Source organism: Chinchilla lanigera, unplaced genomic scaffold (genome assembly GCF_000276665.1).
Source record: "Chinchilla lanigera isolate Chin_1 unplaced genomic scaffold, ChiLan1.0 scaffold00038, whole genome shotgun sequence".
NCBI lineage: Eukaryota > Metazoa > Chordata > Mammalia > Rodentia > Chinchillidae > Chinchilla > Chinchilla lanigera.
Genome location: NW_004955439.1, coordinates 19,405,786 through 19,430,080, shown reverse-complemented (window position 1 = coordinate 19,430,080; position 24,295 = coordinate 19,405,786). Strand labels below are relative to the sequence as shown.

Below are 24,295 nucleotides of genomic sequence, written 5' to 3'. Positions count from 1 at the left end.
ACCACCCCTGGAACAACACTCAGGGCTGGGAAAACTAGGGAACTTCGAAAATGACAAGATGAAGGAGCAAATTGCAACCATAGACCTCCACTCTACCAGAAAAAGTCCAGGAAACATCAACATAGAAGAACTTGGAAGTCACACACCTGAAATTTTTGAAATGATAGCAACTGAAGTAAAGAAACAACTACATCAGGCTATACAGGAAATCAGATCAGAAATAATCTCTCAAATAAAAAAGAAATGACAACTATAATGAAAGAATTGCTTGGCATATCAAAAGAAGATATAGATTAAAAACAATAGAGGGCCAAAGAAAAATGATGGAAACCTTGAATGAACAACATAGGAAAAAAATTAGAATGCATGAAACAAATTTAAAGAGACATCCAAGAAATTAAAAATTCCACTGAAAGCTAGCAAAACTGCTTGAATGAAACTGAAAATAGACTTTCACCCCTTGAAGACAGCAAGCAACACTAAAAGGAAAATTTTCTTAAAAATAACAAAGAACCAGAAAATAACAATATAACAGCTACAAGATGAGGCAAAGAAAAACAATATAAGACTGATAGTTGTCAATGAATGAGCAAGAGATAATGACATAAATGATAATGACATAATGACATAAAAAGACTATTTGCAGAAGTAATTATAGAAAATTTCCCAAGCATGGGAAAAGAATCTGACATACAGATAAGTGAAAACGCAGAGAAATCCAGTTAGCCATAACCAAAGCAAATCTACACCCAGACACATAATAATCAAGATCCCAGAAATTCAGCAAAAGAACAGAATATTTAAAGCTGTTAGAGAAAAGAAACAGATCACCTATGAAGGAAAAACTATCAGAATCACAGGAGTCTTCTCAACACAAACCATCAAGTCAAGAAGAGTTTGGAGTGAAGAATTTCAGGTCCTGAACTAAAACAACTTCCAACCCAGATTTAGGTACCCTGCAAAACCATCTTTCAAAGTTGATGGAGAAATAAGATACTTCCACAACAAAGATCAACTGAAGAAATTCATGACCAACAAACAAACCCTACATAGTGTCTTGAAAATGTTCTACAAGGAGATAAAAATGACCACAATTCCAAAAACAACAGTAGAAAAGAATCACCAAGAAAAGCAAGCAGTTAAACAGAGGGGAAAAGTATGGAACCAACAGCAAGAAAATAATGTGACAAAGATTAGCCAATACATATCAGTAATAACCATTAATGTCAATGGCTTCAATTACCAATCAAAAGAAACAGACTGATAGAGTGGATCAAGAAACAAAATCCAACCATATGCTGTATACAGGAAACACATTTAACTCAAAAGGAAATTTATAGACTGAAAGTCAAAGGATGGAAAAGAATAGTCTATGTGGCAGGAACCCAGAAAAAAGCAGGGGTAGCTATTCTGTTTGTGGAGAATGTGAACTTCAAATCAATAATGATCAAAAGAGATAAAGAAACTCACTACATTCTTGTTGAGAGAAAACTGCAAGAGAAAGAGATAACAAATAAATACATATACACCAAATGTAGGAGCACCCAACTATATTAACAGACATGAAAAATCAAAAAAGCAATCACAATCATAACAAGAAACTTTAACACCTCATTGTCACAAAGACATAGATCAACTAGGTAAAAAAAAAAAAAAATCAGCAAAGAAATAACAAAACTAAACTAAACTTGTGAACAAATGAACTTAGTAGACCTTTTCAGAGTATTCCATTCAACAGCATTAGAATACACATTCTTCTTAGCTACACATGGGACATTTTCTCTAAAAGAGACCATATACTAGCACACAGAATATCCTTAAGTAAATACAAAGCAATTGAAATTATACCATGCATATTATCAGACCACAGTGCAATGAAATTGGAAGTAACTGACAATAGAAATTGCAAAAACTCATAAACACATGGAAATTAAATAACGTCCTCTTGAATAACCAATGGGTCACAGATGAAATTAAAGAAGAAATTAAACAATATTTACAATCAAACAAAGATGCAGATACAACATACCAGAACCTGTGGGACACAATGAAAGCAGTCCTCAGAGGGAAATTTATACCAGTGAATTCCCACATTAGGAAGCCAGAACAAGCACAAATCAACAACCTTATGCTGCACCTCAAGCTCCTAGAAAAGGAAGAGGAAGTCAAGCCCAAAGCCCAAAGAAGGCAGGAAACTATAAATATCAGAGCAGAAATGAACACAATTGAGATTAAAAAAAAATACAAAGAATTAATGTAATAGTTGGTTCTTTGAAAAAATAAATAAAATTGATAAACCACTAGCCAACTTAATCAAAAAAAGATAAGAAAAAAACTCCAGGCAATAAGGAAAGAAAATGGCAAAGTAACTACAAATTCTGTACAATTCAGAAAATCGTCAATATTTACTTCAAAAATCTTTACTCTCATAGGATGAAAAACAGAAAAGGAATGGCCACTTCCTAGATACATATGAATTACCAAAGCTGAATCAAATAGATATAAAAATCCCAAATAACCCAATATCAGTCAACAGAATTGAAAATGTAATAAAAAACTTACCAACAAAGAAAATTCCAGGTCTGAGGGGTTCACAACTGATTTCTTTTTTTTTTTCTTTTTTCCTGTACCAGGAATCGAACTTGTGACCTTGTGCTTGCCAAGCAGTGGCTGTGTCGCTGAGCTAAATCCCCAGCCCCCACAACTAATTTCTACAAGAAATTTAAAGAAGATTTAATGCCAATTCTTCTCAAACTCTTTAATGAAATAGAAAGGGAAGCAATGCTCCCCGACTCATTCTTGAAGGCAAGTATTACCCTGATACTAAAGCCAGAGAAAGACCCAAGTAAGAAAGAGAACTATAGGTCAATCTCCCGAATGAACATAGATGCAAAAATTCTCAATAAAATACTAGCTAATAGAATGCAGCAAATCATCAAGAAGATTATACACTATGAGTAAATGGGATTCATCCCAAGAATGCAGGGATGGTTCAATATACACAAATCAATAAATGTAATACATCATACCAACAGAGCCAAAGATAAAAATCAACACTCATTTATGATAAAAACCCTACAGAAAATCAGCACAGACAGACTTTACCTCCATCTGATAAAAGCCATCTATGACAAACCAACAGCCCATATCATAATAAATGGACAAAAACTGAAAGCTTTCACACTTTAAATCAGGAACAAGACCAGGATGTCCACTACCACCACTCCTATTCCACAGAGTTCCAGAAACTTTAGCCAGGACAATTAGATAAGAGAGAGAAATAAAAGGAATAAGGATAGGAAAGGAAGAAGTAAAATTATCACTATATGCAGATTACATGACACTCTACATGGAAGACCCCAAAAATTCTCCCAAAAGACTCCTAGAATTAATAAACAAATTCAGTAGCATGGCTGGATACAAAGTCAACACTCAAAAATCAATAGCATCCCTATACACAAACAACAAACACACTGAGATAAATTAGTGAAATTATATCTTTTACAGTAGCATCCAAAAAATTGAAATACTTAGAAATCAATCTAACTAAAGTAGTAAAAGATCTATACAGTGAAAATTACACTACTCTGAAAAAAGAGATCAAAGAGGATTTCTGAAAATGGAAAGATATTCCTTGCTCATGGATAGGAAAAATCAACATTGTGAAAATGGCCATACTCCCAAAATTGTTATACATATTCAGTGCAAGCCCAATTAAAATACCCTCAGTATACCTCACAGCTCTAGAGAAAACATTCCTAGAATTCATGTGGAACCAGAAGAGACCCAGACTAGCAAAAGCAATTCTGTGCAACAAAGGCAAAGCAGGAGGCATCATAATACCTGACTTGAAATTATACTACAAAACTACTGTGATAAAATCAGGATGGTATTGGCCAAAAACAAAACAAAACAAAACAAAACAACAATGACAACAACAACAACAACAAAAACCAGACCTGAGGATCAATGGCATAGACTAACAGATGCAGCCACAAACATAAACATACTCGGCCACCTTATCTTTGATAAAGGGGCCAAACATGTTCACTGGAAGAAAGATAGCCTCTTTAATAAATTGTGCTGGAAAAACTGGCTCTCCACATGCTGAAGACTAAAACTAGGCCCATGTGTATCACCATGCACTAAAATAAGTCAAAGTGGATTAAAGATCTAAATATTAAAACAAAAACACTAAATCTACTGGAAGAGAAAGTAGGTAGAAATCTTGATGACATAGGGGTAGGCAGAGTTCATGAACAAAAACCAAACTGCATAGGAAATACTTCAAAGAATCAACAACCTGGATCTCATCTTCTTGAAAAGATTTTGCACATCAAAAGAAATCACCAACAGAGTAAAAAGAAAACCCACATATTGGGAAAAAAATTTAGCCAACTGCTCCTCAGACAAAAGACTTCTATGTAGAACATATAAAGAATTTAAAAAATCAGGCCCCAAAATTCAGAGACACTATCCAAAAATATACATCTGAGATAAATACTTCTCAGATAAAGAAATACAAATTCCAAATAAACACATGAAAAAATGTTCAATATCATTAGTCACTCTAGAAATGCAAATTAAAACAACACTGAGATTCCATCTCACCCTAGTAAGAATGGCTATCATCAAGAAATCAACCAATAACAAATGCTGGAGAGGTTGTGGGGGAAAAGGAACCCCTCTCCACTGTTGGTGGGATGTAGACTGCTGTAACCACTGTGGAAATCATTCTAGCACTTCCTCAGTAAACTAAGATTAGAGGTCTCATTCAACCCAGCTATTTTCCTCTTGGATATTTTTCAGATGAACTGTAAACATCATACCACAGTGATATTTGTGCACCCATGTTTACAGCAGTGCAATGTGTAATAGCTAAATCTTGGGAGCAACCGAAATGCCCATCAACTGAGGAATGGATAAAAATGATGTGATATTTTTATACAATGGAGTATTATTCAGCTATTAAAAGGTAAACTTGAGGCTTTTATAGGTAAATGGATACAACTAGAGACCATACTCATAAGTGAAATAAATCAGACTCACATGTGTAAACATCATATTATCTCCCTAGTGTAAGAACTTAAAAGAGTAAATAAAATCTGAAAGATAGGATAGATATTCTGAAAGGGGAAGTAACTGCTCAAAAGGAAGGAACAACTGGGATGAGGGAAAAGAAAGAATGAAGGAAGGAAAAAAATATATATACACACAAGACAGCTAAGATAGTTGTACTACTTATTTCTATTGGTTTATTGAAAGGAACAGTTAATGTTTAATGCCCATGTCTGGTTATCTGAATAGCACTTTGAAGATAACAATAGGTAATACAACAACAATTGTCAATTTCCTATTACCTTGTTTGGAAATTCTGTATTGTATTTATTGTTTTTGTGCTGTTTTATGTCTTTGTTTTTGTTCTTTTCTCTTTAAAATTATATATAATATACACACATACACACACACACATAGATACATGTACACTTCCCATTATTGATACTGCGTCCTGTTGATCTCTTGGACCCCAGAGAAATGCTTCTCTCTCGAGGAAGGCCTCACTGACCTCCAGATGTGAACAAGTTGCCTGCCTGTGTTCAGCCATCCATATGTTCTTCTCTAAACTGCCTACCAAATATATGGAGGCTCTTTCTTTTTGTTTCCTGCTCGTTTATGTTTAGTCTTTGCAACAATAAGGCCAACTTATTCGACTTTGTAGGCCTAATATTTAGTGAAGTTCCTGACACACCACAGAAAGGCTTCAATAAAAAATATTTTTGAATCCATGAATGAATTTCAAGAATTCAGAAGTCAGACTGAATTTCAGGTCTAATAGCCCAAATCATTTTCCTAAACCAAGTTGGCAATCGAGTTTTCAAGGAAAGTCCAGATAGGTTAAGCACAGAATATGTGACTTATTCTCTAGGAGCGCAGAAATACTCAGACACCCAGGGAAAGTTATTTGCATGCAGCATAAACTTCAAGCATGCTGATTTTCAAGCTGTTAAAAAAAAAACACGAGGGAATTGATTCTTCTAAGCAGTCAGTTTCTCACCATATCTTCAGTATGAAATTCGATGTTAGATTTGTTTTTAAACACAGTTAACAGGCAGAGAGATGAGACAATTCATTTCAGTGAAAGTGTAAACTGTGAAAGTGACATGTGTATAAACAAGGGGCAGAGAACACCCACAGAAAGGGCCAGGGCTAGTCAAGGGCAGACCAGCCACATGCTTGGGACCTACTGGGCATCTCTGTTGATGTTCAGTGAATTTAAGAAAAAACATATCTAGCCTCCAAACAATGATAAAATAAAAACATTTTTCAGTTTTATAAATTAAAACTCTCCTGAAGTTTTCTCATATAAAGATTAATTTTATGTAATAAAATTCCACAAATTCATACCTAGTAAGATCTAAATATATAATAATTTACATTAAGGGTTAAAATGCAGTTTTTCAATTTGAAAAAATAGCATGTCCCTTTCACTTTAGAGAAATGTTCTTTAAAAATCTCTCTATATATATTATATATTAATCTCTACATTATATATATTGAGAGAATAATATTAAATTAAAAGTTAGGCTAGATATAACAGTTACATTATATATATTATATATATTACAAATTGGTATCTCATATATTACAAATTGGTATCTCATATATTACAAATTGGTATCTAAATGAGGTAATACTTTACATTTCACTAGTCTAAATTACAGAGACCTGTAACCAAATGCATTGAAAACATGACTAAATTCATTCACAAACTTTAGGTGTCCCTCTCAAGTTTTAAATCTACTCATAATACAAACAACTTCAGGACTCACTTGGAAAAAAATAAACAATATGTAAGGTACCCTTGATTATGACAATTAGGATAAAATAATAGGGCTATTTATTAAGCACTTGCTGTGTGCCAGAAACTGTGCTAGATGTTTCACACATCTCAATTCTGCTTTACAATTCTCCTTTCAGATTTGTATTTATTAGTCCCAATTCAAAATTAAGAAATCAGGTAGACAGTGGTCAAAAAGTTTTCTCTAAATCACTCAGCTAGTAAATGGTACAGCCAAAGATGAATTCAGTTCTGTAATTAAGTTTAAGTACTTTTCAAATTAACTGTGTTATGCAGAACACATGCATACTCTGTCTCTATGGAAACAAGACCAGTTGACCATCAGGAGCAGAAGAGAATGGCATTTTCTACTCATTGGCTGAAGGAAAGCATTGGCTTGAAGAGAATCTCTCAGGTACTAAAAAAGACATAAGCTTACATACCTTAAACTGGAGATCAGACCTGGCTGAATCTCCCTGCTGTATGTTCTTGTGGCTGCGTATGTGTTCAGTCGGTATCTCCTTGTTTCAGTTCTACCTCTGTGTTATGGTTGTGAGATTGAGGCCTATTGCCTCAACTTCTCTCACCTTCCAGGAGCTCAGAGAACCTTTCTGGCTTTGCTTATACTTGCTCTCTTGACCTGGACTATTTGTAAGTAGAAAGTGTGGATCACGTATTTCAGTTCCTAATGCATAAAGGAAATGTGTGTTTAGGGTGGTGCCGCAATTGAGTTCTTGATACATTAGTCCTTCTTTGCACTGTGTTCCTAGGATTGTGTTGCTTCAACCAAGATTGCCCTTTTTATTCTTTTCATCCCAACATTAGCTATGTGCAGATTTGTGTAATGTATAATTCTGTGAACTGTCTGTTTTGTCTATTGCAGCTGTAGTTCTGGAAACAGGTGAAAGAACATACTGTAAAAGGAAAACATACAGGGTTCTTTGAAATATAGTCTAAGTCCAACAAACTTAATAGGTGGTATCTGTCTTTCCATATAGATCAGAACAAGGTGACACAAAGTGTTGCAGTGGCTTCAAACTCTTGTCTTTCAGCAAAAACAAATAAATTAAGCCTTTATATAAAGCCCCATCCAATCTTTGGCTCTTTTTTCAAAAAGCAGTAATTTATAATTGGATATGTAAGACTCTGACATATGAGAACATGTAACTCTAAAGTCCACTTGTTCTAGAATGACTGCAGGACATAAAATGAAAGCTTTGGATATTTTATGGGAGTAAAATAGGTAATATACATTAAACTGAAAAATACATTTACATGGGTATTGTTTTATAGTTTGCTATTGGCTTTCTTAAATGCTCTTTGAATAGCTTCCTTCTCTACTAATAATCTTTTTCTATACAGTGAACTCATGGGTTCTCCAAACCCACTTGTACACACAAAGTTTTTCTCATGCATTCTGAGGAGGATAAAAAGTGTCCACAGAGTATTTACAGAGGAACTATCTCATCAAAACTCTGAGTGTATCGGAACTATGTCTTACATAGAGGAAAATAAAGCTTACAAATTTTTAAGTTGAAAAACAATACTAAACAATGCATGCAAATAAAATAGATATTATATTAACTTAGGGGCTAAAGGAGGTTACAATTAAAATTACAGTAGAAGGAAGTCAGAGGTAACACAAAAAACAAAGATGATAATAGATATTACTTTCATTCATTGAAGTAGGGTCAGAGAATGGTAAAGGGAAATAATATACATTTGAAAGTAGAGTAGATGTATTTTTAAAAGAAACTAAAAAGAAACTTCTTTTTTAAAGAAGCCAATCTAAACAAAATTTTATGTTTAATAGACATAAGCAATGACAGTTTGAAAATAGCTATTAAAATAACTTCACAAGATAAATTATACCAAGATAAATAACTCAATCAAGTTGCTGTAACAATAAATTAAAGTACTGTTAATGTTATTTAAGACGTATTCCGCAGGAAAAAAAAAAGAACAGTCTGTATATCACTGTTCTAGAATGATGTGGCAAGGCTAACATTGAAATCAGTTTATTGTTATGGATTAAGTATATTAAAAATCCCATTACTGGGCTGGGGATTTAGCTTAGCAGCACAGGGCCTGCCTGGCAAGCGCAAGATCATGAGTTTGATTCCTGGTACCGGAAAAAAACCAAAACCAAAACCAAAAAAAAAAAAAAATCCCAGTACCAATATGATGTTGTAGGACCTTTATGATGTGATTAGGTCATGAGGGGTGGAGTCTCCATGGGTGAGATTAGTGTCCTCATGAAAGAAAGCCTCCTAGCCCAGTATGATGCCACACGTCTGTAATCATAGCACTCTGGAGGCTGAGGCAGGAGGATTCCCAGTTCCAGGCCAGTGTGGGCAACTTAGTGAGACCCTGTCTCAAAATAAAAAAAACTGGGATGTAGCTCAGTGCAAAGGTTTCACATTCAATCCCTATAAGAAAGACAGAGACAGACGCAGACACAGAGGCAGAGAGGCACAGAGTCAGAGAGAGCAGACGGACAGAGAGACAGAGAGAAACAGAGACAGAGAGAGAAAGAGAAATTGGCAGCCTGCAACCCAGAAGAGGCCCCTCAACAGACCTAGAACATACTGACAGTCTGTTCTTGGCTTCCAGCTGCCAGAGTTGTCAGAAATAACTTTCCATTTCTATAAGCCACCTAGTTATGTTTTGTTATGGTAGCTTGAAGTGACACTAAGCAATGATATTTGGAAAGACAGTGGAAGCATTGATAATTTACAATGCTTAAAAGTAAAGATCACTAAGGTGAAAAGGGGAAAGGTCTGAATCTTTGGAATTAAAATGGGGGCTCATGAGAGAGTTTCTAAAAAAAAGTCATTTTGGGTCTAACATGGGCTTAGGCTTCTCAAAAGTTAAACACAGAATTAACATGTGATCCAGCAAATACACTCCTACATATACATGAATATTCATAGCAACAGTATTTACAATATCTAAAATATAGAAATAGCACAAACATCTGTAAATAAGTGAATGGGTAACAAAAATAAAGTGGTATATACTACAATAGAATATCGTTTGGTCATAAAAACTAAGCAGAGATATATGCAATATATGCATTTGATACCATGCTAAGTGAAAGAAGTCAGACATGGAGGAACAAACATGGTATGATTTCCTGTATATGAAATATTCTGAATACGCAAATCTTCAGAGACAGAAAGTAGATCTGTGCTTGTCAGAATCCGAGAGGATGGGGAAATGGAGGTGAGTACCTAATGGATTAAGGCTTTATTTCGGGAGAGTGAAATATTTCTCAGCAAAACAGAGGCTGCACAACATTGAGAATACACTCAGTGCTACTGTATTTTTAATTCTAAAAGAGTTAACTCTGTGACATATGAATTTCATGGTGACTCATATCATTTCCTAAATAAGTAACTGAGATTTCTCATTTTCATAATTGAAGGAACAAGGAAGGTATTTCCTTTGTTTTATGCAAGGGTGGGAAATCATTAGCATCACAGCTGGGTCTTCCTGAATCTAGCACTCTATCCTGGGAAAAATGAAATGGTGAGGCAGACTGGCTGCCAGAAGGCCTGGCTTGCAGTCCCTCCCCAAGGGCAGGTTGTGTGGAGAGCCAGCCCAAAACCTCCTGGGATCTGTTTACCCAGCCAGAGACGTGGGTGTTATAAGGCTAGATGAATGATAGCCACATTATCTTCTACCCCAAACAATTTTGTAAGTTAATATTTTATTAATGAAATGAAATAAAGTGTGACTTCATCGTGTGTACAATAATAAATAATGTGTAGAAGGTGCCTAGAGCAATCTATTAGGAACAATGTACCATGTACAGATAAAAACAAGGAAAAATTGCTCTCCAAATATTGGGCTCAGGAAAAAACTGGAATAATAATGGATCAAAGATTAAAATTTAGCAATCTACTTAAGTGTATCAGTTCTCAGTGGGACATGTGTTTTCCCCCATTATCTACATGATTGAGTATTTCATTGTAATACTAATGTTCCCACACAGTGAAAACTCACATGTATTACTGTATTCTCACAAGTCACTGAATCTCTGTGGTAGACAGAATAATGATCCCAGTGATGGCTATGTGCCAATCCCAGACATCTGTGAATATATTTCTTTATGTGGCAAGGGAAAATTAAAGCTTCAGGTGGAATTAAGGTTGCTAATCAGTGACCTTCAAAGAAAAGGACTCTGAATTATCCAGGTGGTACCAGTATAATCACATGAGTCCATAAAAGGCAGAATGGGAAACAAGACTGTGAACATCAGTAAAGCAGCATGAGGATGGCTACATTGGCCTCTGATGGCTTTGAAGATGGAAGGGGAGAGAGCCAAGAGACATGGGCTCCCTCGAGATGCTGGACAAGGCCAGGATCAGGTTCTCCCTGAGCACCTCCGGAGCTCTGCCAACATCTTGACCTCTGACCTACAGAACTAAAAGATACTAATTTATATTTCTTTAAGCCAATGACTTTGTGATAATTTGTTAAAGCAACCAAAGAAATCAAATCAATGACTAATTAAGTGATTGGACGAACCTGTGGGGGTGTGGTCAGGCCAGATGTGGCATCCTAGGCAGTAGTGGAGTCTTTTGCAGGACGGCAGGTTAGTCTCAGTCTGTGCCTGGTTTTCCATGGGGCTGGGTCACTGTAGTCCACAAAGTCACATTTGGTAGTAAGTAGACTATGGGTTTTTTATTCCCCTGGCAGTACTGGGAACTGAATCTAGGACCTTCACACTAAGCTACATCCCCAGCACCTGTTTATTTTGAGATATGGTTTCACTAAATTACCTGGCTTGAGCTTAAATTTGAGTTCCTCCTGCCTTGGCTTCCCAGAGTACTGGAATTACAGGTGTGTGTCAGCCTGTGGCCTTTTGATGTTGATCAAATAAACTGCTAATAAGGACCTTGCTACTGTCCCATCCAAGTACTAACCAGGCCCAACCCTGCTTAGCTTCTGAGATCAGACAAGATTGGGCGTGTTCAGGGTGGAGACAGGACCTTGCTACTGTCAGTGGAAGATTTTATTTTACCAAAGACATCACTATAGCTCTGAGATAATGTTTCAGATTTTTTGTGCCACTCATACTTTCACATATAAATACACATTTGATTCTCAAATAAGGAAGTAAAGTTAACATTATTATCCTAATTAGATCAAGAAGCTGAAATAAGGGTGGTTGAGTAACCATTGTAAGTACAAAACTGAACTACAGGGAAACAAAAAGCAAAACCCAAGATATTTAGCTGTGATACTGTTTTAGATATCACTGCTGGCCAGGCTTTACAAACAGAATCATTAAGCATGTAGACAAGGTTCTAGAGCACCCTTGTTACCAAGGAGCTTCTGGAATTCCGGAGGGGGTAGCTGTTCCCTCACATTGATATTAACCAGGGAATTGAATGGCTTATACAAACTGCTACTACCAAAAAGAGATTCTCTCTAACTCCCCAAATTCTGAGAGAATCAGAGCATGAGCACCTGCCATCTAACCAGCATGTGGCTCCAGAAGTGATCTGTGGGCATATCCCATCAACCCCAACACACAAGGCACACAAGCATACCTCTCTCTCTCTCTCTCTCTCTCTCTCTCTCTCTCTCTCTCTCTCACACACACACACACACACACACACACACAGGATATTGGCTTCCATCTTGAGGTGCTCAGCAGATGGAGCCCAGATTACTCCAACTGGAGACCATGCATTTTAAAGAGGCTTTGATACGGAGGAGAGGGATTTGAGCAAAAATAAATGAAAAGGCCAGAGATAAGAAGGAAAACTGTAAAGAAGCATATAAGTTTACTCGCAGATGAGACGTGTCTGAGCAAACACTTCGTCTTTAGGATAGATCATGGGGACGATAAACATGGGATACAAGATATAGATCCAAACATTGAAGAGAAACAAACCTTTAAAAAAGGAGGGCCTAAGTCAAAAGGTTAAGTCACATCATATTGCTCATCACATTACTTCAGAATAGGAAGGTTTTTCAAAAGTAGTCACCCAAACTTTGTCTTTACTAGCTCTGTAGTTTCCAGGGGGACAGTTTTATATTATTTTTACTACACAAAGAAATTTTTCTTAAAAAGCACTACCTTATGACTTATAGTTCCTGTCTGCTGTCCTTTGCCTCTACCTGACACACAGCAACTATTATCAAGGCAACCATTCCAGTGAAATGTCCTGAGGGTCATTTCACCCATATCACAGCTGACAGTGGCTGGTGGTGTCTTCTACCTCCTGAAGCACCCAGACATTCCTAAGTCCAGCATAAGCTGTCCTGAGAAAGGGACAGGTGCCCCTGTTAACTGTGAGGACAAGAATTGTGAAAGAATTGTGAAAGAAACAGGAAACAGTTTGTCTCAATTTAAAAAGAAAATGCAATGTTTAATATTTTGTAATTATACAAGTACTGTCTTAGTTACCTTTCTTGTTGTTAAGACAAAATACCTGACACCCAAAGTTAAGGAGGGAAAGGTTTATTTAGCTCATGGTTTGTAGAAGTTTCGCTCCATAATCAGCTGGCTCCAAGACAGGATGGCACATGAGAGGGGGCAACAGCTCACAGTAGTGGAAGACAACAAAAGAAACAAAGAAAGACAAGACTCTTTCCATCCTGTGTATTGTCTGCAGGTTGCCTGCCCTAGGGCGGGTGTAGCACTCACATCCTAATCCCAGCATTGGACCATGTATTAATCACAAACTCTAGATTCAGCCTCTTCTGCAAAGCCCACTCCCCATGACTGCATGAGGCTTTGGGTGGACATTTAGACACAAACTATAACAAGTACTGATGATGACTACTTATGGATTATTTCTACTTCCTCCTTTGGAAGGCAGAAAGGCTTCTCTAGCCATGGTTATCAGAATACATTTGATCAAATATTGGAGAAGGACTTACCACAAAACTGTGACCTCAAGAGAACAAAATGATTTCATTTCTTACCAATTAGGGAATTGCAGAGCATGAAGAGGGAAGGAAAATATATATCCTTTGAATAAAAGGTTATCATAGAGTTTAGCGGGACAGTGAAAAGCTTCTACCATCTTTTTCTAGCTCTATAAATCCTTTTGTAAATCTACAAATGCTTTGAAACTGTAAATCAACAGTCTGGTCCTCTCTGATGGGAGTTGAAGGGTGGTCTACTGCAGGCCAAGATAAAAATATGAGGATAAAGTCTATCAAAAATACTTGCATAATGAGAGAGATAAGCCAACACTCAAGGTATGGGGGTGAATGTAGCAAAAGTCAAGAAGCAGAAAACATTTTGCTCAGCTTACCGTAGTATCAATATACATGCCAGAACAATTCCCTTGGTTTAAAGAAGACCACTCCCACCCATTCATGTCTATGAAGTTTGTCTTATGGAGGATCAATTGATTTCCCATCCAAGGATGTCAGCTTTGCATTTATTAAGAGATTCATTTCAGCATGCATGACTATAGATACATGTTTCTGCTCCTTGGATTGTCCTTTACACTATTTCCTCATTACTTAATGAGGTAAATAAAATCCTTGCAATGTCTTCCTTATAATTTGTTTGGGAGTTGTGATTTTATCTACTTTTTAAATCACCATAACAGTTTTTGCCCAAGATGCGTGGTGTGTGCCCTTACAGATTTTATGTTTCCTTTTCATTCTGATTTGTGAACATCTAGTGAGTTATTCTCAAGTGGGGGCAACAGTTATGGGAAACCTGGCTTCTAGGCACTTTGTAAAGCCTGCAGTTGGGTGATGGAGGTATTATCTGTTGGGTGACAAGAGAAAGAATCTGCTCTGGTTTTGTTTATTTGCCTGTTTGTCTATTTTGATCCTAAATCAATCAACAATTGTATGCCCACTGGGAAAAAGCAGCTTCAGTAGTTAGACCAGTGAGTTGGGTGTTTGCATGTCCATTCTTGGCATATAGCGTCTGTCTGTGAATCACTGTGTCACTAACTTGGAAAGGCCTTTCTTTCTCACTGTGAGACGGTGAGATGCTTATTTATTTCTGGAGAGCATTAATAAACTATATAGTCTCCTAAAATTAAAGGAGCTCTGTTTTGATAATGTTTAAAGAGATAAATAAATGCTTCTGTACCTTGAAATTCCTAAATTTATAGGAAAAAACTAAACTTTTAACATTTTAAGTATATTAGATTAAAAGTAAAAAGTCAGAAGTATAAAAAAATCCAAGTTTACATAATTAAGATAAATTCTTCACAACTGAATCAGCTTAACATTTTTGGTCTGAAAATATAATTATCTTTTCTCATATCACTGTCAATTACAAAACAAGCATGTGTGTTATTTTATATAAGTTTGTGTTTCCTAAACTTATATAACTCAAACATGCCAACAGTATGCCTACATAATGTTCAAGATTATGAAAAATGTAAAGTTGTATCCAATGAATCCTACTTATACAATTTATAATCAACCATAATTATATAATTTATATAACCTGTAATTATGCCTTGTAAAATATTACTTTAAATATGATTTCAAGATTTAGGTAACCTATAACCTTATACTAACATGAATGTAAGTTATTTAATGGAAAATCATGAGATATTCAGAAAATTTCAAAGTAAGATGACAAGAATACTGAAACATTAACTACTAGGCATAGTATCAAATTTGGATACCTTTACATGCTAGAGAAAAGTTCTGTCTTTGTGATGGCAATGAGCACATTTAGTTTTGCCACTTTACAAGGATAGAAAAGGTATGTGTGTGACTGTAACAACCTATGTTTTGTGTGTCAGTTAATTTTGCCAGTCTGTGAAAGTGCTTATGTGTGATAGGCAGTTCTCAGTGAGTTTTTTGTGAATTATATTTTTAAATAGAAGTTAAAAATTAGAGCTTTATATGAGTAATTACAATTGTGTTACTAGATATAATAACAGAGAAAAATATATGTGCTTTTCCTCCTAAGAACAAAGACAAGAGTTTTGAGAATTGCTTGTTTATACAAAAATTACTGAGTAACCTAAAGATGTTTTATTTATGTAGTTCATAAAATAGATTATAATTATCAATATTCGTTGTTTTAAAAACTAAAACAGAAATTTAAAAAAAATATTGCTTGGAAAACAGCAGTAATTCAGTGGACATTATTAACATGAATTACATGATATGTTTCATAAATTCTTATGAGAAAAATGGCACCCTTTCACATTTTTATAAAAATGTCTTCAACATCTGGCTTAAAAAGACAACTGGCAGATTTTCAAATTTGCATCTCCAGTGTATCTTTGTGATCCTGTAGCCTCTGGAAAACTACATATCTTGTTATCATCATGAAAATAACTTTGACCTCATTGGTTCACCTGAAAATATTTCGGGATCCCCCAGGGTTCTCTGGGACACACTTTGTCCTAAACTAAAGTGTCAGTTTGTCCCACAGTATGAAAAAACACAATGAGAAATACACTTAGAGAATGAAATTTATCCTGGTTTAAAATTGCTGTATCTTTTAAAAAGCTACGAAATATGTTAACATTTCAGAAAAGATTATGCAGTGTTGATGAGTTTGCTTCATTGGTTTATTGATTATACTTGACTCACAATATACTGCCTTCACTCACAATGTAATGCCTTCATCCATGATAAAATGAACTGACTTACCATATAAAAATATACTCCATAAGTGCATATCCTTTACCTTCTATCTAATCTGCCCACATAACAGAGATTATCTGTTTTATCAGAATAATGATAAAACATTATTTTTTATTCTGTTTGAAATTCCTAAATTTCTGTGCTTTATGACTTTAGGCCTTTGACTATTTAAGGCAAAAATAATGTTTTATCTCTTAAGAAAGAGCTCAGGTTCTTTATAACTCTGAATCTTCTCTACTTGTATTCTAAATTTATTTTGTCACTTTGAGAAGTGAGTTTTGTTTTCACTCACCCATGATCCTATAGTCGTCTAGTACTCAAATATCATCTAATAAGTCTTAATTTTGCCTCCCCAAATCAGACTCATAATGTAGAAAAAAGAAAGTAAAATTTCAGAATGTTTTCAACCTGAAACTATTAGATTTCCCAAAGGGTCCTGGAAAATCACCAGTTTGTTTTTTTCTGTTTTGTTTTCTTTTTCACCTTAGAAATAGAAAGATGCTGGAAATAGGTTTGTTTAAAGTGCTGTTATTTTAAGAGTTGTATAGGAACGATTTTCAGATCTGAAGATCTAGTCTCTCCTAGGTTGTGTTTGTAAAATGTTACTAATATAAACATTTCAGAATTGGCATGCTAAATGGAAAGCACTGGGAGATTTCACAGTGCCTTTCTGCCCCATGTGCAGCTACTTTCAGGAGAAACACTATGTCAACTGATGCAGAATATTACATTTTATTTCCTGTCCTAATGACAAACAAAAGACAGTCTTAGAAACTTTTGGAAAAGTACTAAAAACTTATCAAGTACTCTATAAACTAATGTCGTTTCAAATATTTATCTCTGAAGTATAGATTTCTTAATATATTTAAAATATATTACTGGCTCAGTCAGGATTTCTTGGACTCTTTTTAATAAAGTCACACATTTGATCCAGTATCCCACAGAAGAATTAATTACAGGGACGGGTGAAGAAAATTTTCTTTTGGTTATTTATTTATATTCTTCTTAATGTTATATTTTATTTTCTGTATATATTAAAAAGTCTTTTATGCTTATTTTTTATTGTGTACAAGAAATCTAGTAGATTTTACTTTTCTATTCTCAAATGAAACATTTTAAAATAATACCCAATTTTTATTGACATTTCAGTAAGAATTCAGACATTCTTACTAAGTTATTTTCATGGCAATGTAAGTCTTCACAGATTCAATTAAAATCCTCCCTTTTTTCAGAAAATAATTGGACAAATGAATTGTACAAGGTAGGCGCATTTGAAATGTCTGTCTGACTGATTCTTATATCATCAGGTCTCCCAAACTGCTCCAAGGAACAAGAGCTGATTTTGCACATGCACACAGAACACTCCGCAGAAGCTTGCATGTTGCCTGGTTACAGGCTCCAGCCACAAAGATGGGAAGTCAGGTCAGTTACTGGCACCTTAGGAGCCTTTATAGATTTTCAGGACTTCAAGAGGTGAGTTCACTCACATTCATAAGTTGTATAGATTATCTGGCAGAGGGAGTTTTAAACTTAGTTTTGTAGTCATAGAATACCAAATATGGAGGCTTTCAACAATCCAAAATTTGTTGTGAAAATTTTCAGAAATAATTTTGTGGCTTTAAAGGTAACTCACATTAGATGGCTCTAGATTTATAAAGTCAGAGAGGGCTGTCTAGTAAATTAACACACCTATGTATGTAGTTAGGAAAAACCTAATGAGACCAGTCTTTTTTGCGACATTAATAATTTTTGAGAGCATTCTAATCATAAATTGGGGGCTAACATGTAGCTCAGTGGCGTAGTACCTGCCTGGCAAGCATGAGGTCCTGAACTCGATTCTAGGTACCCACAAAAAAACATCATAAGTCAGAGAAGACATTCATGAAAAATTCTGAAAGCCTTTGATATAGAAACAGGAGAGGATTCCTGGGTGTTTGTGAGACACTGGACTTGTCAAGCACAGTCTATGTTACATGATTCCGTAGGTATGTGCCATTCATTGGGACTAAACTATTGTATAACTTTAACATTAATGCAAATTAATTGTATTGATAGAGATACAGATAGAATTTGTCTCTTAGAAATGTGAGTGGAACCCCACCACCACTGATGCAAGCCAGTTCTGTGTCTACTTTCAAGCAAATTGAAGCATTCCTGCCTGCTTAGAGATGGCTGTTCTTTGGATTCTCTTTTGCACTAGTTTCTAACATCTTACTGATTTCCTCAAAGATTAACAAGTTAAATAACATCTTTAACATGTATTCATTTTATATTTTCATGAGATGTGTGACTATCCTTTTTAAAAGCTATACTTTGAACAATTTAAAGAAGTTGGTATTGGAATTGTTCCAGAAAAAGAATAAATAGGAATGGCAGCTGACTACAACCCAGGATTGTGTGACAACTTTACTGTGTCTACAAATTACTTCCAAATGATGCAACAGAAAAGGTGTGTACATGTGAGCAGAGGCAGAGGAGAGAAAGAAGAAAACAGACACGTGACAAAGTGTTCACAGTACGGCTGAGAGCATAGCCCAGAGGTAGACTGCATGCTAGATCTATGTGTGGCTCTGGGTTTAATCTCCAGCACCAATTTAAAAAAATGTTTAGAGTTGGTGGAGCTAGCCAGGTGGAGGATACAAGGCTGTTTAATACAGTCTTCTTTCAACTATGCTTTAGGCTAAATTTTTTAAAAATAAAAATGAAGCAGAATACCAGAAAAGAAATTTGCATTTTTTTAAGAAGTATTATGGACTTACTAGAAGTTTTAGAACTAGAGAACATAAAGGCTTTTGATAATATATACTGTGTTCCTCATGAGCTTAGCCAGCTTACCGCTTCTATGCCCTCTTTTGCTGATGCTTTAATAAAAGGCTAATGAAATTCACTTCATGACTATAAGTTCATTGTCATCTTAGAGCCCTGTCAGAAGCCAGAAAGTGACTGTCTGGAACTTGGAATGCTTATGTCACGTATGGCAAGAAAAAAGGATCAAGTCCTCCTCCCAGTGTGTGTGCACCCTATAACAGGACTACACTGCCCAGTTTCCCTGAGGCCAAACACAGCCACCGTAATTCTGACTCTCGTGGGGACCCTTGTTTGCCAAGTACAGTAAGCTCTCCCTGCACATTGCCATGCAATGCTTCATGATGCCTTGTTTGACCACAGGACATGATGGCCAACAGGACAGAACCGAAGAGCTCACTGGCTGGCTATGAAGGTGGATAGAGGGCTTGGGATATAGCTCAGTGGCACAAGCACCTGCCTCACAAGCACAAGGACCTGAGTTTGATTCCTGGTACCAAAAAAAAAAGAGAAGGTTGATAGAAATTATAATAAGAGATGGTAAGGAAGACAGGGCATACGGAATTGTATTGTTGTAAAGTTTTAGGATCAGATAGAAATGCATTTACAGATCAGACAGTGAGCATTTTAATTTTGGTTCAAGTTGTTAGGTGGAAACATTTCTTATAAGCATAACGTTATTACTAAAGCACAAGAGGGCACCAGCATGCACAATGAAAACAAAAACGTATTCCTATATATTATAAACAACATGAAATATGGCCCTTGAGCCACCAACTTTCCTGGAGTACCTATAGAGTCATTATAATTACAGATTATTTTTCCTCTGTGGTACAACAGTAGGAATCTCGAGGGAAAGGGAGAGCATTTTACTGCTGTTTTCACCAAAAAATCTTATCTGAACTAAAGGCATTTAAAATTACTTCACTCAGCAAGGTTTTGTTCTTGGAAGCTTCTTTTTGTTTCAATTCAAATATAGTGCAGGATATTGGAATTGCAAATTGCTCTCATTGTACTTACTGGAAATGGAAAAACACGAGAGATTTGATCAAGAAATATGAGCACCTTTATAGCAACAAAGTAAATGAGAAAATATTGTTCACATAATTTATTCAGGGGTATTAAAGTTGAAACCACAGTCTAAAGTGGGAAAGAGAAATTTATATGAAACATCTATAACCAAAAATATAGTATATACTCTTTTAAAAGTAGGTAAAAGAAAAAAGAAAAGGACTGGAGTATCGATAAGGACATATTGTGAGGCAAAAATTTAAGAAAGGTATTTGTAAGGATGATGATTAATGAAGAAGGTTTTCTTTCTAAGACACATGCAGGGAAGACAAGAAATCTGTATTTTTTTTTTTTTTTTTTTGGTTTTCTTCCTGTACCGGGAATCGAACTCACAACTTTGTGCTTGCCAGGCAGGCACTGTGCCACTGAGCTAAATCCCCAGCCCCAAGAAATCTGTATTCTTATCTGGCTTGCAAATGGTCTTTTTGCCAAAGAACTGTGCTACTTACTTCTAAAGTCAGCTAAAATGCCATCAAACTATTTTTAATGCCTTCTTAAGGCAGAAAGTGCTTTAATTTATTTTAAGGTATTTTAGGCATATTAACCTCAAGAGTGAACTTGAAGATTTTCCATTAAATTCACTGTCCATCAGCTTATTGTAGACATATTATAATGCCCCTGCCAATATCCAGCCTTCTTTATGAAGGCATCAGGAGATAGAAAATGATAATGTCACGTTGTAAAGAAATGAGCAAAGTACAAATCTCTATTTGCTGTCCTTTACCAATCATTATTGCTAGCGTTTGTGCCGAGCTTTGGGTTGGTGGAGGAGGAAAATGACATTTGTCATTTATTTCGTTTTTGACAAAGGCACCAATGAACAAGTACTTTTTGGATGTATGACGTAATATATGGATAATGTATGTGGAGGCTATAACAATTTAATGCAGTTTCACAAATGACTATTTTATGCTTTAAAGAAGCTCTCAGGAAGTAAAAGTGGGAAGCCTGCCGGACTGCTCAGACTGCAGGAAAAATGGAAATCATGTTATTCAACTTCATTCCATCTTCTCCACCATATGTATGCTATCTGTAATATGTGTTTGGTATAATTTCAAGATATTGCCCCTAACATTGTGTGGCTAGCGGCTTAAGGAGTCTGATAACTTGACAAAGGGCTGGGGAGGATTTTGAGGGTCATTTGGTGAGCTCTTTCACCTCCGGGCTTCCTTGCACCTGCCCTATCACCCAGCCTGGTGATTCTCCATGCTGAATACACTGCATCTGCTCTTTCTGTTCTGTCTCCTTTTGCATCAGAAATAAGTCCTTACTCCTTTCTCTGACATCTCTGGACCTCTGCCGGGAATGCCTGGCATGTCATACTGTCACTTTTCCTGCTCAGCCACCCTCATCGGTAGAGACTGAATCTGTGTTCTTGGGGCCAAGCTGAGGGTCAGGGACGAAGGGCACTACGACCTCTCTGTATAGAAAGTTGGAGTCTACTGGAGTAGTAGCTTTATAGACAGTCCCTGTAAAGCAAAGAAACACATGTCACATGACTGGTTGCATTATAGCTAAGAAAACTGTCAGAAAAAACCCTTTTTCTATTCCATGTAGACAGTGAGGGGTGAAGTTTTGCTCACTCACATTGGGCTATTTAATTTTTTTTTTTTTCTGGTACCAGGAATCGAACTCACAACCTTGCACTTGCCAGGCAGGTGCTGTGCCGCTGAGCTAAATCCCCAGCCCCTGGGCTACTTAATATTAAAAAGAAACAGAAATCATGTTGTATTTACAAACTTCAAAAGAAATTAGCTATTTGCATTCTTATCTGTAAGGGAGGAGAGAACATGTTTCCTTTTTGACCTTTATCCTCAAGTTACATATATAGAAGATTAAATTTGTCCATATTGTCAGGGTAATCAGTTCAGTGTTTAGAACAGCAATGGAAAAATATCAAAATTAACTTTAAAGCAGAATTTACTGTGTAAGAACTGAAGTGGGGTGAAAAATCTCAGCTATCAGAGTCCCAATCAGAAAAAATTCAAAACAGCAAAAAGTACGAGTATACTATTACTTCTGTTCAGAACTTATTTTTCATTTGTTATACAGCAAGATAAGAAAAAAAAATTGTGTTACCATCAACATAGTATATACATAGCCAGTTCTACTGAGATCAGGTGGCTTGAGCAGGCAAGATGTCCACATCTGGTCTCTCATCTACTAAAGGTTTTCCTGCTCACAGAGATGTTTCGTTAGGTGTTGGTGTCCCTGGATGAAGAGGATTAGCACTGAGGTTCAAACACAAGGCCAGACAGCAGAGAAAACCAGCTTTAAGCTGTCAGTCTGAGAGATGAATTAGCTAAGAATGAGAGGAGGTGGGTTGCCAATGGGCTTGTCACTGAAGTCACAGTGTCCTTATTGGTGAAAACACATAAGCAGAGTGGAACTGCAACGTCCTATCGGCAGGCTCTTGTCTCACGTGGGACCTGACACACAAGGAATGGAGGAAGGAGAAATAATTGAGGAGCTAAAAATTTTTACTTTCCCTTAACTTCTGACCTGGGCCAGTTCCCTCTCCTTAGGCAACCTGGTGGCCCCCGTTCCCTGGAGGTCACCATATCAATGCCCAATTCAGTGTGCACACCTGCTCTGCGTAGCGCGCTGCAGCCCAGAACTCCTGGACCCGTGTGTGCTCCCTCTCAGCCTCCCGAGTAGCTGGGACTAGAGGTATGCACCACCACACCCGGCTTTCCCTGAACTTCTGACAAATTCGAGAAGCCATAGGCTCCTTGGAAGATGTTTCACAACTCTTTGTCTTGAAGTTGACCTTTATCCATAAGTTATATATGTAGAAAAACTACTACCTTGGTGTAAACCCAGTATAACCCGTTAAAAAGGTGCCTCGATCCTAGTTAAAGAGGAATCAATATCATCCTCTATTTGGTTTTTTTCCTGCTATTTTTCTGTCTTCCTAAACCCAGATTATAAATGATCACTCTCCCTCTCCTGAACCCTCAGTAGCTCCCACTGACATATGAAATAAGGTCCTTACATTGCATTCAAAGCCTTCAGTTTGACACAAACCTGTGTTTCCTTTTATTCCCAGTATCTCTCCCACACACATCAGGGTCCCGCCAACTCAAATGATGCATCAACCCATACATGCTGCTAGATTTTTTGTTTTGTTTTGCTCCTTCTTTGCCAGCACTGATAATGTTCTTGCCACCTCTACGTGGACTTCAAGGCTCAGTTCCAGTAGTACCTCTACCCTGAAGCTAGAAATGAATTCCCTTGAATAGAACCAGAGAAATATGACTGTGCTCATGACATGTGTCACACCCTAGATTTTAAACTCCCAGAACAGATGAAATTTCCCTGACTATTTTTATATCTTCCACTGTCCCGCCAAGTGCCTAGAAATATATTTTTTAGTGTCTATATGTTTTTCTCCTATAAAGTCCTTAGGGTGACAAGGTATTTCTCAGGGTAAGGACCCAGGTTTTGTTATTTGTATGCTTTATAGTATTTAGAAATTACTTAATAAGTGCTTAATAAAAATTTGTTAATTGAACAGAAATTACATTTTTTCCTAAAAATACAAGTAGGCCTTTCTCTATGTAAGTGGAGGACAGTTGCTTAGGATAAACAGCACCCTGTGAACACTACAGTGGCTGGAAATGATGAAAAGTCTTATCTGTGCTGCTCCTAGATAGTTTTCTTTTAAATTTATTTACTTAGAGAAGAGGTTAGGCAAAGTGGTAACCTGGTTCAGCACCTCTAAGAGAAATATATCTGAAAACAAGTCTGGTTCTTACCAACGTGCACAATACATTTATAATACTAAGGAGATATAGCACAGTCTTCCCTGAACCTGGAATGTCCAATTGAATGCATTTCAGAGCCTGCTGGGAGGTGGCCTTCCGGTGAAATCGTCCTGCTCTTCTGAGAACCACCAAAAAACAGATTCTTCTATTCCGTGTGATCCCAGAATTTCAGCTATTTTTGTGGCTTAGCAAATCTATTCCTGGGAATCTG

General features: G+C 36.4%; 1 protein-coding gene and 1 long non-coding RNA gene across 6 annotated transcripts in view; one reads left to right on the top strand and one right to left on the bottom strand.

Annotated features, from left to right (window-relative positions):
• The window catches only part of Park2 (parkin RBR E3 ubiquitin protein ligase), a 1,289,129-nt gene that overhangs the window by 523,278 nt on the left and 741,556 nt on the right, over window positions 1-24,295 (bottom strand). The window lies entirely within an intron of this gene.
• Window positions 17,797-24,295, top strand: part of LOC102007469 — a 42,550-nt gene continuing 36,051 nt past the window's right edge. For both annotated transcript variants that reach the window (XR_001235205.1, XR_261997.1), the window contains exon 1: window positions 17,797-17,914. This is a non-coding gene — a long non-coding RNA (uncharacterized LOC102007469). The remainder of the gene's footprint in view (window positions 17,915-24,295) is intronic.